Below are 18,622 nucleotides of genomic sequence, written 5' to 3'. Positions count from 1 at the left end.
GTTTGTAGCTTATGTGGCATATGTTCATTCTTGAGTTCATGTTGTGGTTGGATTTATCTCTTTTTAAAAGACTGTAATGCAAAGTGTGTTGGATGAATGCTTAAATTATTAATAATAATTTAGGTTCAACCACATAAATATACAGGTATGTGTATTTTGAAAAAAAGGATAAAAAATTTATGAAAGTGTTATTTACCTATTTAAAATAAAGCTTGCTGCTGCTGCTAAGTCACTTCAGTCGTGTTCGACTCTGTGACCCCATAGACAGCAGCCCACCAGGTTCCCCCGTCCCTGGGATTCTCCAGGCAAAAACACTGGAGTGGGTTGCCATTTCCTTCTCCAATGCATGAAAGTGAAAAGTGAAAGGGAAGTTGCTCAGTCGTGTCCGACTCTTTGAGACCCCAAGGACTGACTGCAGCCTACCAGGCTCCGCCGTCCATGGGGATTTTCCAGGCAAGGGTACTGGTGTGAGGTGCCATTGCCTTCTCCGAAAATAAAGTCTACAAAGTTATAAAGAAGACAGTGAAAATCATCTACTATCTCCAGCTAGAAATAAATTATCATTTATATTTGGGGGTAGAGACTCTAGATTTGACTGTGGTTCAGATCATGAACTCCTTATTGCCAAATGCAGACTGAAATTAAAGAAAGTGGAGAAAACCGCTAGACCATTCAGGTATGACCTAAATCAAATCCCTTATGATTATACAGTGGAAGTGAGAAATAGATTTAAGGGACTAGATCTGATAGACAGAGTGCATGATGAGCTATGGATGGAGATCATGACATTGTACAAGAGACAGGAATCAAGACCATCCCCAAGAAAAAGAAATGCACAAAAGAAAAATGGCTGTCTGAGGAGGCCTTACAAATAGCTGTGAAAAGAAAGGAAGTGAAAAGCAAAGGAGAAAAGGAAAGATAGACCCATTTGAATGCAGAGTTCCAAAGAATAGCAAGGAGAGATAAGAAAGCCTTCCTCAGTGATCAATGCAAAGAAATAGAGGAAAACAACAGAATGGGAAAGACTAGAGATCTCTTCAAGAAAATTAGAGGTACCAAGGGAACATTTCATGCAAAGATGGGCTCAATAAAGGATAGAAATGGTATGGACCTAACAGAAGCAGAAGATATTAAGAAGAGGTGGCAAGAATACACAGAAGAACTGTACAAAAAAGATCTTCACAACCCAGATAATCACAATGGTGTGATCACTCACCTAGAGCTGGACATCCTGGAATGTGAAGTCAAGTGGGCCTTAGAAAGCATCGCTATGAACAAAACTAGTGGAGGTGAAGGAATTCCAGTGGAGCTATCTCAAATCCTGAAAGATGATGCTGTGAAAGTGCTGCATTCAGTATGCCAGCAAATTTGGAAAACTCAGCAGTGGCCACAGGACTGGAAAATGTCAGTTTTCATTCCAATCCCAAAGAAAGGCAATGCCAAAGAATGCTCAAACTACTGCACAATGGCACTCATCTCACATGCTAGTAAAGTAATGCTCAAAATTCTCCAAGCCAGGCTTCAGCAATTTGTGAACCGTGAACCTCCAGATGTTTAAGCTGGTTTTAGAAAAGGCAGAGGAACCAGAAATCAAATTGCCAACATCTGCTGGATCATGGAAAAAGCAAGAAAGTTCCAGAAAAACATCTATTTCTGCTTTATTGACTATGCCAAAGCCTTTGACTGTGTGGATCACAATAAAGTGTGGGAGATTCTGAAAGAGATGGGAATACCAGACCACCTGACCTGCCTCTTGAGAAATCTGTACACAGGTCAAGAAGCAACAGTTAGAACTGGACATGGAACAGCAGACTGGTTCCAAGTAGGAAAAGGAGTACGTCAAAGCTGTATATTGTCACCCTGCTTATTTAACTTATATGCAGAGTACATCATGAAATATGCAGGTGATACCACCCTTATGGCAGAAAGTGAAGAGCCTGTTGATTAAAGTGAAAGAGGGGAGTGATAAACTTGTCTTAAAGCTCAACATTCAGAAAACTAAGATCATGGCATCCGGTTCCATCACTTCATTGCAAATAGATGGGGAAACAGTGGAAACAGTGTCAGACTTTATTTTTTTGGGCTCCAAAATCACTGCAGATGGTGACTGTAGCCATGAAATTAAAAGACGCTTACTCCTTGGAAGGAAAGTTATGACCAACCTAGATAGCATATTGAAAAGCAGAGACATTACTTTGCTGACTAAGGTCCGTCTAGTCAAGGCTATGGGTTTTCCAGTGGTCTGTATGGATGTGAGAGTTGGACTATAAAGAAAGCTGAGTGCAGAAGAATTGATGCTTTTGAACTGTGGTGTTGGAGAAGACTCTTGAGAGTCCCTTGGACTGCAAGGAGATCCATCCAGTCCATCCTAAAGGAGATCAGTCCTGGGTGTTCATTGGAGGGACTGATGTTGAAGCTGAAACTCCAATACTTTGGCCACCTGATGCGAAGAGCTGATTCGTTTGAAAAGACCCTGATGCTGGGAAAGATTGAGGGCAGGAGGAGAAGGGGACGACAGAGGATAAAGTGGTTGGATGGTATCACTGACACAATGGACATGGGTTTGGGTGGACTCTGGGAGCTGGTAATAGACAGGGAGGAGGCCTGGCATGCTGTGGTTCATGGGGTCGCAAAAGGTCGGACATTACTGAGCGATTGAACTGAACTCTTTCCTTAAATCTTACGAATAAATGAATTCTAGATTTGTCTGTTTTTTCTGTGTACACATATAACTTTGTTTATACATACATATGTATATCACATACATACCTTTTTGTAGCCTGCCTTTTTCACCTAATATTTAGAATCCACATAAGCAAGCACTTTGACCAGTGGGGGTCTTTTTATAAACCTAGTGGTTTAAGTTCTAGGAATTATTACAGGCAACCTATATGTATTGAACCAACTGTCTCTTCTCCTCTTGAGAGAGCTTCTTTGTTCATTTTAGCTATGATATTAAAATCCTTTTGAGCTTTCTCTTAGAACTTCCACTTTCTGGTGTGTGAAGGTATCAGAATCAGTTAGTCTGAATTTCTGCCACGGTTTGAATGAGTTATGTGGCAAGTTCAATAATTGAGAGGCCATGAGCAATGTTTTGTTGGGGGCTGGTCTCAGTCTGTTAGTGTCTTCAACTAACATTTACTCGTGGTGTTATTAATAGAATTTTTATAGGACTAACACTATACCCAACACCTTTTGGATAAGTTCCTAAAATCTTTACAGTGTGTTAGTATCTCAGTAATGTCCAACTCTTTGCAACCCTATGGATTGTAGCCTGCCAGGCTCCTCTGACCATGGGATTTTCCAGGCAAGAATACTGGAGTGGGTTGCCGTTTCCTTCTCCAGGGATCTTCCTCATCCAGGGACTGAACCCAGATCTCCTGCATTGCAGGCAGATCGTTTTACTGTCTGAGCCACCAGGGAAGCCCCCGAATCTTTTACCTATCATTCTGTCTGGGACTCTCCCCATTAAATTGAACAAGGTATATACATTTATTTTATTTTTAATTAAAAAAAAGTTTGGCTACACTCTGCAGCTTGTGGGATCTTAGTTCAATCAGGGATTGAACCCAGGGCCCTGATAATGAGAGCACCAAGTCCTCACCATTGGAGGTCAGAGAATTCCCATGGTACATGCATTTATAATTTGAATTATTTTGCATCAGCACCAGGAACTACAGCTGAGTTTTAGAGCAGATGTACAAATTTTAGCTCAACCTGTGGCTTTAGACTTGTCAGTTACTAGAGTTCCACAACCAGTCTTGTTTACAATTTCTTCTTAGACACTGTGTGCTTCACAAATGATTTCCCAGAATCTAATGGTTGGCCTTCAACTTGAACTTGACCCTAGACATGAGAATCAGGCATTAACCAAATTACCAAATGCCAATCAAATTTCTAGTTTCTTATCAGTTAATCACCTCCAGCTTTGTCAAATTATTCTTTTGCCCAACTTGCGAGCAGTGCACAGAATGCTGGTGGTACAGCTCAGCTCCCTTCTAATTGCACTGAGGTGCATTCAAGGGCCCATTAGCCTTCACAAAAGATATATTCAGTATCCTAGCCATAATCAGTGGTATGTCAGAAGTCTGTAATTCCAGATTCTTAAGTTCCACAAAGCCAGACTGTATTTAGAGAAGACTTGTTTCTAAGCCTCTGTTCAGCAGCAGCCATTAATTTTACAACCTAAGATTATATTGTTGTTGTTCAGTGGCTCAGTAGTGTCTGATTCTTTTTGGCCACATGGACTGCAGCACACCAGGCTTCCCTGTCCTTCGCTATCTCCCAGAATTTGCTCAAACTCATGTCCATTGAGTCAATGATGCTATCCAACCATCTCATCCTCTGTCATCCCCTTCTCCCCCGTCTTCAATGTTTCCCAGCATCAGGGCCTTTTCCAATGAGTTGGTTCTTTGCATCAGGTGGCCAAAGTACTGGAGCTTCAGCTTCAGCATCAGTCCTTCCAATGAATATTCAGGACTGATTTCCTTTAAGATTGATTGGTTTGATCTCCTTGCAGTCCAAGGGACTCTCAAGAGTCTTGTCTAGCACCACACTTCAAAAGCACCAAGTCTTCGGTGCTCAGCTTTCTTTATGGTCCAACTCTCACATCCATACATGATGACTAGAAAAACCATAGCTTTGACTATACAGACCTTTGTTGGTAAAGTGATGTCTGTGCTTTTTAATATGTTGTCTAAGTTTGTGGTAGCTTTTCTTCCAAGGAGCAAGCATCTTTTATTAGATTGTTACAAATGTAATTGTGGTTTCAGACCATGAATTTTAAATCATTATAACTGAACTCAAACATATCTTTATTAATCAAACTATAAACCATTACAGTCAACACATTGTTGCCAATGAAAACTAAGTTTGATTATTCTTTTAGTGTAAAAATCTGTGCTTCAGGATTCAATGAACTCTTGGAAATCATTTTCTGCCTTCTGCTGGTTGTGGAAGCATTTTCCCTGCAAAAAGTTGTCAAGCAACTTTTTTTCAAGCAAAAAGTTGCTTGAAAAGTGGTAGTCAGTTGGCAAGAGGTCAGGGGAATATGGCAGATGAAGCAAAATATCCTAATCTATTTCTTCCAAGTTTTGAAGTGTGGTTGTGTAACGTGTGTTCGGGCATTGTCATGGAGAAGAATTAGGCCATTTCTGTTGACCAATGCTGGTTGCAGGTGTTGCAGTTTTCAGTGCATCTCATCAATTTGCTGTGCATATCTCTCAGATATAATGGTTTTTCCAGGATTCAGAAAGCTGTAGTGAATCAGACTGGCAGCTGACCACCAAACTGACCATGACCTTTTTTTGGTACGTTTGACTTTGGAAAGTGCTTTGGAGCGTCTTTTCACACTGAGCTGGTCACTTCTGGTTGTTGTATAAAATTCACTTTTTGTCGCATGTCGCAGTCTGATTAAGAAATTGTTCATTGTTGTTATGTAGAATAAGTAAAGATGACAATTCAAAACAATGATTTTTTGATTTTCAGTCAGCTCATGAGGCACCCACTTACTGACCTTTTTTCACCTTTCCAATTTGCTTCACATGCTGAATGACTGTAGAATGGCTAACATTGAGTTCTTTGGCAATTTCCCATGTAAGAGGATGAACTTTGATGATAGCTCTCAGTTGGTCGTTGTCACCTTCCGATGGCTGGCCACTATGCTCCTCATTTTTAAGGCTCTCATCTCCTTTGAAAAACTTCTTGAACCACTACTATACATTCGTTACCAATTCCTGGGCCAAATGCGTCGTTGATGTTGTCAGTTGTCTCTGCTGCTTTATGACCTATTTTGCACTCAAATAAGAAAATTTCTCAAATTTGCTTCTTGTCTAACATTATTTCCATAGTCTAAAATATAAAATAAACAGCAATCAATATATAAGTTATTAGCAAAAAAATAAAGCAAGAAATGTGCATTAAAATAATATATAACATAGCCACATTTAAGAATGTATCCAATATCAAACAGCAAATTTCAACAATGCCAAAACCACAATTACTTTTACACCAACTTGATAGCATCACCACAGAAACATGTTCAGTGGGATTATACTCTGAAAAATCTGAAACTAATGTAAGTTGGCAGTGTCATTCAGGCCCTGGAACCACCATCTTATTCTGTTCAACACATTTACTCAGGACCACCTGCAGAACTGCCATCCTTCCTATTGAATGCTCCTGAGCAGCTGCCTCTTGTGATAACTTTTGAGGAATAAGCTTCTTAACCCATGACAGCCTACTTACCCAATAAAGGCTTCGACACAGCCTATTTATTTACTACCATCCCAGAGCATCCTGTTTACACTATCCAACCACTAGCATCACAACCAACCTATTCTATAGACTTCTTATCCAGCCCTACCTGTGGCATAGCCCTCTCATTTGCCCCAGCCCAAGGGCAGCCTGTTTATACAGTGGAACCTCTGGTTTGGTCTCCTTTTCCAGACCAACCAGAATGTATGATCTAAGCAGCTTACCCTGTGAAATCTATAGAACAGCCTGCTTACCAGGCATTTGAGTATGTCCCTTATTCAGGACACACTGCTTACACCATCTAGACAACTTAACAGACAACCTTCATCACCCAGCGAGTATACAAAGTAAATTCTTCTGATGGCAAGCAAATACATATTACAAACTGCAGATCAGGACTTTTACTCAGTACCACCTTATGTAGTACAGACTTCTGAGCAACAAGCTTATTTAACACAACCCCAAGATTCTTCAACATTGGAGCAAAAGACATGTTATATTTAACATTAACCTTAGATACACAAACACATTCTATAGAGCCTTTATTTAATGTGTAGAATTTAGCCTACCCAACAAACAGATGTCAGTTTTGGGCACCAGCAGCTAAAAGCCCATTCAATTAGCATTACATCTCAGAGGGCTGTGGAAGGACAGCTTCAACACCCGGCACAAATGTCCTTCATAGGCCTCTTCAAAGACCCAGATCTACCCCCCACACTTCACTGCACAGCATTTCCAATCATATTAACAAGAAGCCAGGCTTCTCACTCAGCTTTCTTTCATCATCAGCAGATGACTCATTTGTCTCATAGGCAAGCACTGAAAAGCCATTGTGTACTCAAGAAGGTCCTCTAAATCAACAGCAGTCCTTATATCCAACATGCTGCTTTCCAACAGCAGGTACCTCATTCACATGCACCTAACCAGATTCAGCCACTACCAGGTATTCCAAAAGCCATTACAGATGTGGCCCTGATTATATATCCTTTGCAAGAACAGTTGCAACCAGTGGCACTGAAGCACCAGCATGTAATACAGCCTTTTGAATAGCCTCGAGTGCCTCTGGCATTAGACAGGAATTAAACGTTTCCCCTGCAAAGAAACCTAGCACAGCACCAGCCAGCATGCATTCAGCAGTAGTCTGCTGTCCAGCCACAGTGGCAGTCATCTTCTAGCTTAGCATTTGGTTCTGGGTCATCAGAAACACAATTACAACACCAGACTCTCATCCAGTTCTGGGATAGACCTTACAAATTGGCCATCTTCTTCTGTTCATTTGTCGCCACTTAGTATTCCAGTACAGGCTTCTACTGCCTCTCAGAGCATTTCTCTGTTACGAACAGAGCAGTATTTGCAAGGCCAAGAAATTTCAAAGGTAAATTCTTCTGGGGGAAAAATATGGATGATTGTGCATTTTCTGTAATGTTCAAGGATCCAGGATATAGTGAGCTATAGTAAAAATGGCATTGGGACTGGAAGTCACAGTCCCTGTTCCTGGCTTTTTCCCTTAATCAGTAGGTAGCCTTGATTCAAGTCTTTTTGGCATTTCTTCATGAAAGAAGTGAAGGGATTAGACCAGATGATGCTAACAAAAAATATTTGAGCACCTACTTGGAATATATCAGCAAATAAAAGACAAAAATTCTTTCTGTCATTGAGTTTTGTTGCCTAATGCAGGGAGACTGTCAATAACCACAATAAAAAGTAAATTATATAATACAGTACAGAATTGTTATTCAGTCACTCAGTCGTGTCTGACTCTTTGCAACCCCATGGACTGCAGCACACCAGGCTTCCCTGTCCTTCACTCTCTCCTGGAGTTTGCTCAGTGGAGCAGGGTAAGGAGGAAAGTGGGTTGCAATTTTAAATAAGGTGATGATCTGGGTAGGCCTCATTGAGAAGGTTGACAAATTGAGCACACACTTGAAAGAGGTGAGGGAGTCCTTAGTGCACATTTCAGGCAGAGGGACTTTGAGAGAGAAGTGGGTTTCGCATGTTTGAAGAACAGCAAGTCCTAATATTTTTCAAACCTATGGCTATCTTACTGTTCTACATTTATTATAAACCATTTGATTTTATGGGATGATAATAATGAGAACTATTGAGTGATTCTTAGGTGCCAAATACTGTTCTAATGGCTTTATGTATACTATCCTCAAAACAACCCTATGAATAGTAGCTTTCATTAAGGGTAATTGAGGTTCAGAGAGGTTAAATAACTTTCTGAGTATCATATGAGAGGGCCAGGATTTCAACCCAGACCACCTAGCTGCAGAGGCTGTGCCCTTTAATTATTATATTATCCATCGTCTTTAATAGATAGCTATTCTTCGTGCCAGAATTTGAGTAAAAGAACATGATGACTTCAGTGAGATGTAGTTAACTCATGGGATTGATTGAATTAATTAAAGGTAGGAACTGAGAATTCACTTTATTTTTTCTCTTCTGTTCTGATTCAGGTATTTCTAAAGACTGAATTTATTGAGTTTAGCTAATAAAATGCTTTGAGGTCCTTAAGTAATAGATGTGCTGTAATATAAGAGTTTTTTTTTTTCTTTTTACTGGTGATATTACTGTTTTAAACAGCTATGATCTTAAGTATTGTGTATTTTATGAAATTTCTTCATCAGGGGCATAAATTATAATGAATTCTAATGTGTGCATGTTGACTTCTATCAGGAATGATCAAGGATTAATAAAGATCTTTGGAGTGGAAGTTTCTTCAAATCATGCTATTCTAGGACATTTCTTTAGAATAAATTTTTTCACAAGGTATTTTAGATTGGAATGTTCATTTCTGTGGGCATGTGTTGTATACATTCCTTACCTAATTAAAAATTAGAAAAGACCCTGATGCTGGGAAAGATTGAAGGCAGGAGTAGAAGGGGACAACAGAGGACGAGATGGTTGGATGGAATTACCGACTCAATGGACATGAGTTTGAGCAAGCTCCAGGAGATGGTGAAGGACAGGGAAGCCTGGCATGCTGCAGCTTATGGAGTTGCAAAGAGTTGGACATGACTGAGTGACTGAACAACAAATTAAAAATTTCCCCCCAGCATTTTATTAAGAAGAATTTCAAAGATACAGAAAAGTTGAAGAAAAAGTGAACGTACATATATCTACCAGCCAGATTATACAGTTAACTTTTGTTGTATTTGGTCTATCTCTTATCAACTACTTTATCCATTTATCAGTAAATTCAAAATTAAAGTTGCTGACATTAGTATATTTCATCTATAAATACTTCAGCATGCATATCATTGACTAGAATTCAGTATTTATTTATATTTTTTAGTTTAAATTTATGTGCAGTAAAATGCAGAGATCATAATTCTTTGAGTTTTGACAAATGCTTACACCTCTGTAACCCAAACCATTATCAATGTACAAAAAGATGTTGGCAAACATTTTCTGTAAAGTTTAGATAGTAACTATTTTAAGCTTTGTGGTCTATGTAGTCTCCATTGCATTTACTCAACTCTGCTATTGCATGTGTGAAAGCAGCCATAAACAATATGTAAAATATTTGGCATGACTATGTTCCAGTACAACTTTATTCACAAAAATGGTTGGTGTACCAGGTTTGGCTTGCAGGCTATAGCTTGCCCATATGATAAAGAATATTGCCATTACTTCAGAAATTTCCTTCATGCCTCTTCCCAGTCAGCGTCCAACCACACACCTCCCACCAGTTGACCACTGTTGATTTTTTTTTTTTACCATAAATTAATTTACCCTGCTCTAGACCTTCATAGAAATGGAATCACACAGTATGTACTCTTGTGTAGGATTTCTCTCATTCAGTATGTTTTAAAGATTGATCCATGTTGTGTGTATCAGTAGTTTTTTTTGGGGGGAGCTATTTTAATGGGATGAAAAGCAAAACTCTACAGGACATCAAAATATGAGGGATACAGCTACAGATGTATTAAGAGGAAAATGCATATCTTTAAAATTAGTATTAGGACTTCTAATCAATAACTTACTTTTCTAAATTATCATATTAGAAAAAAGTACATATACATACATTTCAATGTTATATGGAAAAAATTGATGGTCTTTTAAATTTGACAATACATAATTTGCTGACATTGTAAATGTGGTTTCAGTATCCATGAGATAAATAATGAATAAAAGATAAGGTATATAACTCAGTTTTTTTGTTTTATTGTTATTTATTTACTTTTAATTTACCTTTGGAATTACATACACTTCCCATACATAATGGGCTTCCCTGGTGGCTCAGATGGTAAAAGCGTCTGCCTGCAATGCAGGAGACCCGGGTTCGATTCCTGGGTTGGGAAGATCCCCTGGAGAAGGAAATGGCAATCCACTCCAGTACTCTTGCCTGGAAAATCCCATGGATGGAGGAGCCTGATAGGCTATAGTCCATAGGGTCGCAAAGAGTCGGACATGACTGAGCGACTTCACTTTCACTATTATGAATAAAGCTGTAATGAACATTCTTGTATAAGTCTTTCTGTTAATACATGTATTCATTTCTCCTGAATAATACCCAGTTGTAGAATTTGCTGGGTCATAGGATAGGTGTTTAACTTTTTAAGAATTCTCAGTTTTCCAAATTGGCTGCTAACACCAGCAATATATGAGAGATTCACACCCTTGCCAACATTAATTTTAGTTATTCTGGTGAGTATGTGTGTGTGTGTGCTTAGTTGCTCAGTCATGTCCAATTCTTTGTGACTCCATGGAGTGTAGCCTGCCAGGCACCTCTGTCCATGGATTTTTCAGGCAAGAAATATTGGAGTGAGTTGCCATTTCCTACTCCAGGGCATCTTCCTGACCCAGGGATCAAACCTGTGTCTCTTGTGTCTCCTGCATTTTCTGCATTTGCAGGAAGATTCTTTAGCACTGCGCCACCTGGGAAGCCCCCTGGTGAATGTGTAGTAGTATCTTATTGTGGTTTTAATTTGTGCTTCCCTGATGACTGATATTAAGCACCTTTTTGTGTACTTAGTGGCCTTCATCTGTCTTAATATGGGCTTATATCCTATGTAAATGCATCATAAATTGAAATAGAAAGTGCTGTTAATACACTTAACTTACTGAACATCATAGTTTAACCTAGCCTACCTTACATGTGTTCAGATCATTTACACTAGCCTACAGTTGGGTAAAATCATCTAACACAAAGCCTATTTTATAATAAAATCTTGAATATTTCTTGCAGCTTACTGAGCACTGTACTGAAAGTGAAAAACAGAATAGTTGTAAGTGTATTGATTGTTTATTCTCATGATCACATGGCTGACTCAGGAGCTGTGGCTCACTGCCACTACCCAGCATCACAGGAAAGTATTATACTACATAGTTAGTCTAGGAGAAGTCAATATTCAAAAATAAAAGTACAATTTCTACTAAATGTGTATTGCTTTCACACCATTATATGGTTAGAAAAAATGTTGTGTCAAAGAACAAAAGTCAAAGACCTTCTGTATTCTTTCCCTATTGAATAGACTTGGCACTCTTTTGTTTTAAGACATAGCACTCTTGATGAAAATCAGTTGAATATATAAGCATGAGTCCTCCAATTTTGTTTTACTTTTTCAAAACTATTTTGGCACTTCTGTGTCGCTTGCACCTCCATATGATTTTAAAATCAAGTTTGCAAAAAGAAAAAGAATCTCCTCCCAATATACAGGTTTTAATAGAGATTGATTTAGTTCTCAATAGTATTGTTTCCTAATAATAATCTTCCAGTCCATGAACATGGGATATCTTTTCATTAAATTATGTGTTCTTTAATTTCTTTCAGCAACATTTTATAGTTTTCAGTGTACAAGTCTTACACCCTTATTATTTTTTATGTTATTGTAAGTGAAATTGGTTTCTTAATTTCCTTTTTGGATTGCTCATTGGTGATATATAGATATAACAGATTTTTGAATGCTGTTCTGGTATTTTGTAACTTACTAAATTAGTTTATTAGCTCTAATAGGTTTTGTTTTTGTTTTTTGGTGGATTCATCATTTGACTTTATGTAAGATATTATCTTTTTTTTTTTCCAATTTAGATGCCTTTTATTTCTTTTTCTTCCTAATTGCTTTTTCTAGAACTTCCAGTACCATGTTGAATAGAAGCGATGAGAAGGGATGTCCTTGTGTTGTTCCTGATCTTAGTGAGAAAGCTTTCAATGTTTCTTCATTAAGTATGATGATCTTTTAATCAGTGTTATAGCCCTATAACTTCATGCTTAGTAATTCTTTCCTCTGAATTCTACATTTTCTGATATTACATACCCACTCCTGCTTTCTTTTGACTAATGTTAGCATGATATATCTTTTGCCATCCTTCAGTTTTCAACCTGTTTATCTTATGTTTGAAGTGAGTTTCTTGCAAAAAGCACATTTGTAGTTGTTGAGTTGCTAAGTCATGTCCAACTTTTGTGACCCCATGGACTGCAGCATGATGTCAAGCTCCTCTGTCCTCTATCATCTCTCAGAGTTTATTCAAATTCATGTCCATTGAGTCAGTGATGCTATCTAACCATCTCATCCTCTGCCACCCACTTCTCCTCCTGCCCTCAATCTTTCCCAGCATCAGAGTCTTTTCTGATGAGTCGGCTCTTTGCATCAGGTGGCCAAAGTATTGGCGCTTCAGCTTAAACATCAGTCCTTTCAATGAATATTCAGGGTTGATTTCCTTTAGGATTGACTGGTTTGGTTTCTTTGCTGTTCAAGGGACTCTCAAGAATCTTCTCCAGCACAATTTGAAAGCATCAGTTCTTTGGCGCTCAGCCTTCTTTATGGTCCATCTCTCACAACCTTACATGACTACTGGAAAAATTGTAGCTTTGACTTATGCATACATTTGTGAACAAAGTAAATGATGTGTCTGCTTTTTAATATGCTGTCTAGGTTTGCCAGAGCTTTCCTTCCAAGGAGCAAGAATCTTTTAATTTCATCACTGCAGTCCCTGTCTGCAGTGATTTTGGATCCTAAGAAACTAAAATCTGGTACTGCTTCCACTTTTTCCCCTTCTATTTGCCATGAAGTGATGGGACTGGATGCCATGATCTTAGATATGTGAATGTTGATTTTCAAACCAGCTTTTTCACTCTCCCATATCACCTTTATGAAGAGGCTCTTTAGTTCCTCTTCACTTTGTACCATTGGAGTGGTATCATCTGCATATCTGAACCACGCTGTTATTCCATGTCCAATTCTAACTGTTGCTTCTTGACCTGCATATAGATTTCTCAGGAGGCACGTAAGGTGGTCTGGTATTCCTGTCTCCTTAAGAATTTTCCACAGATTATTGTGATCCACACAGTCAAAGGCTTTGGTGTACTCAATAAACCAGAAGTAGATGTTCTTCTGAAATTCCCTGCTTTCTACATTATCCAACATATGGTGGCAACCTGATCTCTGGTTCCTCTGCCTTTTCTAAATGCAGCTTGAACATCTGGAGGTTCTCAATTCATGTGCTGTTGAAGTCTAGCTATAAGGATTTTGAGCATAATCTCGCTAGCATGTGAAATAAGCACAATTGTATGGCAGTTTGAACATTCTTTGGAATTGCCCTTCTTTGGGATTGGACTGAAAATTGACCTTTTTGAGTCCTGTGGCCACTGCTGAGTTTTCCAAATTTGCTGGCATATTGAGTGCAACACTTTCATAGGATCATCTTTTAGGATTTGAAATAGCTCAGCTGAAATTCCATCACCTCCACTAGCTTTGTTGGTAGTAATGCTTCCTGAGGCACACTTAACTTCACATTCAGGGATGTCCGGCTCTAGGTGAGTGACCACACCATCGTGGTTTGGCTTTTTTTTAAATTAATTTATTTGTTAATTGGAGGCTAATTACTTTACAATATTGTAGTGGTTTTCACTATACATTGACATGAATCAGCCATGGGTATACATGTGTTCTCCATCCTGAACACCCCTCCCACCTCCCTCCCCATCCAATCCCTCTGGGTCATCCCAGTTCACCAGCCCTGAGCACCCTTTTCATGCATCGAACCTGGACTGGCAATGTTTCACATATGTTAATATCCATGTTTCAATGCTATTCTCTCAGATCATCCCACCCTCACCTTCTCCCACAGAGTCCAAAAGACTGTTCTATACATCTATGTCTGTTTTGCTGTCTCGCATACAGGATTATCGTTACCATCTTTCTAAATTCCATATATATGCGTTGCTGCTGATGCTGCTGCAAAGTCGCTTCAGTCGTGTCTGAGTCTACGCGACCCCATAGACGGCAGCCCACCAGGCTCCCCCGTCCCTGGCATTCTCCAGGCAAGAACACTGGAGTGGGTTGCCATTTCCTTCTCCAGTGCATGAAGGTGAAAACAGAAAGTGAAGTCACTCAGTCATGTCTGACTCTTAGCGACCCCATGGACTGCAGCCTACCAGGCTCCTCCACCCATGGGATTTTCCAGGCAAGAGTACTGGAGTGGGGTGCCATTGCCTTCTCCGATATAGGCATTAGTATACTATATTGGTGTTTTTCTTTCTGGCTTACATCATTCTGTATAATAGGCTCCAGTTTCATCCACCTCATTAGAACTGATTCAAATGTATTCTTTTTAATGGCTGGGTAATATTCCATTGTGTATATGTACCACAGCTTTCTTATCCATTCATCTGCTAATGGACATCTAGGTTGCTTCCATGTCCTGGCTATTATAAACAGTGCTGTGTGTCTTTCAATTCTAGTTTCCTCGGTGTGTATGCCCAGCAGTGGGATTGCTGGGTCATAAAACAGTTCTATTTCCAGTTTTTTAAGGAATCTCCACACTGTTCTCCATAGTGGCTGTACTAGTTTACATTCCCACCAACAGTGTAAGAGGGTTCTCTTTTCTCCATACACTCTCCAGCATTTATTGTTTGTAGATTTTTGGATAGCAGCCATTCTGACTTGCATGAGATGGTACCTCCTTGTGGCTTTGATTTGCATTTCTCTGATAATGAGTGATGTTGAGCATCTTTTCATGTGTTTGTTAGCCATCCGTATGTCTTTGGAGAAATGTCTGTTTAGTTCTTTGGTCCAATTTTTTGATTGGGTCATTTGTTTTTCTGGAATTGAGCTGCAGGAGTTGCTTGTATATTTCTGAGATTAATTCTTTGTCAGTCGCTTCATTTGCTATTATTTTCTCCCATTCTGAAAGCTGTCTTTTCATTTTTCTTATAGTTTCCTTCATTGTGCAAAAGATTTTAAGTTCAATTAGGTCCCATTTATTTATTTTTGCTTTTATTTCCATTACTCTGGGAGGTGGGTCATGGTGGATCCTGCTGTGATTTATGTTGGAGTGTGTTTTGCCTATGTATTCCTCTAGGAGTTTTACAGTTTCTGGTCTTACATTTAGATCTTTAATCCATTTTGAGTTTATTTCTGTGTACGGTGTTAGAAAGTGTTCTAGTTTCATTCTTTTACAAGTGGTTGACCAGTTTTCCCACCAGCACTTGTTAAAGAGATTGTCTTTTTTCCATTGTATATTCTTGCCCTCTTTGTCAAAGATCCTTATTTTTGATAAGGTGTGTCCATGGTGTGTGGATTTATCTCTGGGCTTTCTATTTTGTTTCATTGACCTATATTTCTGTCTTTGTGCCAGTAGCATACTGTCGTGATGATTGTAGCTTTGTAGTATAGTCTGAAGTCAGGTAGGTTGATACCTCCAGTTCCATTCTTTCTCAAGATTGCTTTGGCTATTTGAGGTTTTTTTATATTTCCATACAAATTATGAAATTATTTGTTCTCATTCTGTGAAAACTACTGTTGGTAGCTTGATAAGGATTGCATTGAATCTATAGATTGATTTGAGTATTATACTCATTTTTACTATATTGATTCTTCCAATCAATGAACATGGTATATTTCTCCATCTATTTGTGTCCTCTTTAATTTTTTTCCCCAGTGTTTTATAGTTTTCTATATACAGGTCTTTTGTTTCTTTAGGTAAATTTATTCCTAAGTATTTTATTCTTTTCGTCACAGTGGTGAATGGAATTGTTTCCTTAATTTCTCTTTCTGTTTTCTCATTGTTAGTGTATAGCAATGCAAGGGATTTCTGTGTATTAACTTTATATACTGCAACTTTACTATATTCATTGATTCAGTTCAGTTCAGTCGCTAAGTCATGTCTGACTCTGCAACCCCATGAACTGCAGCACGCCAGGCCTCCCTGTCCATCACCATTTCCCGGAGTTCACTCAGACTCATGTCCATCGAGTCCGTGATGCCATCCAGCCGTCTTATCCTCGGTCGTCCCCTCCTCCTCCTGCCCCCAATCCCTCCCAGCCTTTTATTCCTTTTTCTTCTCTGATTGCTGTGGCTAAAACTTCCAAAAATATGTTGAATAGTGGTGGTGAGAGTGGGCACCATTGTCTTGTTCCTGACTTTAAGGGAAATGCTTTCAATTTTTCACCATTGAGGGTAATGTTTTCTGTGGGTTTATCATATATGGCTTTTATTATATTGAGGTATGTTCCTTTTATGACTGCTTTCTGGAGGGCATGGTTTGACTTTTTATCTACTCTGCCAATGTCTGCCTTTTAATTGGCATATTTAGACTGTTTACATTTAAAATAATTATTGGTATCTTAGGACTTAATCTATCACTTAATTTATTTTAAAGTTTTACATACTTTTTAAAAATTTTATTTATTTTTTATTGAAGGATAATTGCTTTACAGAATTTTGCTGTTTTCTGTCAAACCTCAACATGAATCAACCATCGGTATGCATATATCCTCTCCCTTTTGAAACTCCCTCCCATCTCCCTCCCCATTCCACCCCTCTAGGTTGATACATAGCCCCTGCTTGAGTTTCCTGATTCATACAGCAAATTCCCTTTGGCTATCTATTTTACATATGGTAATGTAAGTTGCCATGTTACTCTTTCCGTACATCTCACCCTCTGCTCCCCTCTCCCCATGTCCATAAGTCTGTTCTCTGTCATTTTAGTATTTGCATTTCCCCCATGTTTTTCTTTCCTCTATTTCTCTTGTTTTGCTTTCCTGTGGATTACTTGTAAATTTTTTCAAACTCTTTCTTGTTATTTACAATGTTTTGAGTATACTGGGATATAATTTACTTAGTGATTGCTCTTTCTATTTTTTTAAATGTATATATTTTATTGAAGTATAGTTAACCTACAATGTTTCAGGTGCACAACTAGGTGATTCAGTTATACAAATAGACACATATTAGTTTTGAAATTATTTTCCATCATAGGTTATTACAAGATATTGACTATAGTTCCCTGTGCTATACAGTAAACTTTTGTTGCTTGTTGCATATCTATTTTTAAATTAGACATCTAGCCTTCTATTCATATTAAGTCAAACAAGTAGAAGCAAAACATAATTTTTTTTGTTAGGCAAAAATCCATGTTTTCTATATATGTATACAAAAGCTTTGTTATGACACTTGATAAATCCTTGAGAAAGAACATCAAAAAATAGGAGAGATAGAAAAATTTTAGAACATAAACTAAATGAAATAGGAGCTCTGAATACAAAATAGAAAAAGTGAAACAAACTAGATAAAAGTAAAAGATCATCATATAGTCCAGTTGTTTTTAAACATGACTGTTTATTAGAAACATATCTGGAGCTCTGATGTACAAAAGCAATACATGAGCCTTTGTATTTTTCATAAAATTTCAAGATATTTCTGATATGCATCTGGATTTTAAAAAGTCATTACCGGGTTTTCTATTAGATCCCAGTTTTGGTGATATAGAGTTCTAATATTTTTCTGTTGACCAATCATGATACAATGGTATTAAGTGAGTAGTAGTTACATAATCAGAATAGTAAAAAATATTTATCGGTTCTTACAATCAATAGCCAGACAAACAATAAAAGATAATTACAATTGCAAGCCATAATGGGAACACGATTAAGTTAACGAGATAAAATAATTACATACAATTTGGGATGTCAAGCAGAATGATGAGGTAAGTGAAAGTGCATACATGCACATGTTTTCACCCATCCAACCAGTCTATGTCTTTTGGTTTGCACATTTAATCTATTTACATTTAAGATAATAATCGATATATATGATCCTATAACCATTTTCTTAATTATTTTGGGTTTATTTTCTGTAGGTCTTTTCTGTCTCTTGCTTTCTACATAGAAAAGTTCCTTTAGCATTTGTTGTAAAGCTGGTTTAATGGTGCTGAATTCTCTTAACTTTTCCTTCTCTGATAAGCTTTTCATTTCTCCATCAAATCTGAAGGAGAGTCTTACTGGGTAGAGTATTCTTGATTGTAGGTTCTTCCCTGTCATCACTTTAAATATATCATGCCATTCCCTTCTGGCTTGTAGAGTTTCTGTTGGGAAATCAGTGGATAGCCTGATGGGAATTCCCTTGTATGTTATTTGTCA

General features: G+C 38.2%; 1 protein-coding gene and 1 non-coding gene across 2 annotated transcripts in view; both read left to right on the top strand.

Moving 5' to 3' along the window:
• The window catches only part of WNK3 (WNK lysine deficient protein kinase 3), a 165,510-nt gene that overhangs the window by 55,617 nt on the left and 91,271 nt on the right, over nucleotides 1–18,622 (top strand). The gene's annotated exons all lie outside the window — the stretch shown is intronic.
• TRNAC-GCA (transfer RNA cysteine (anticodon GCA)) lies at nucleotides 10,490–10,562 on the top strand. Its single transcript has one exon. It is a non-coding gene; the product is annotated as a tRNA-Cys (tRNA).

The sequence above is a fragment of the Capricornis sumatraensis genome, chromosome X (assembly GCF_032405125.1).
Source record: "Capricornis sumatraensis isolate serow.1 chromosome X, serow.2, whole genome shotgun sequence".
NCBI classification, from domain to species: domain Eukaryota; kingdom Metazoa; phylum Chordata; class Mammalia; order Artiodactyla; family Bovidae; genus Capricornis; species Capricornis sumatraensis.
This window is presented reverse-complemented; position numbering and strand designations above follow the sequence as displayed.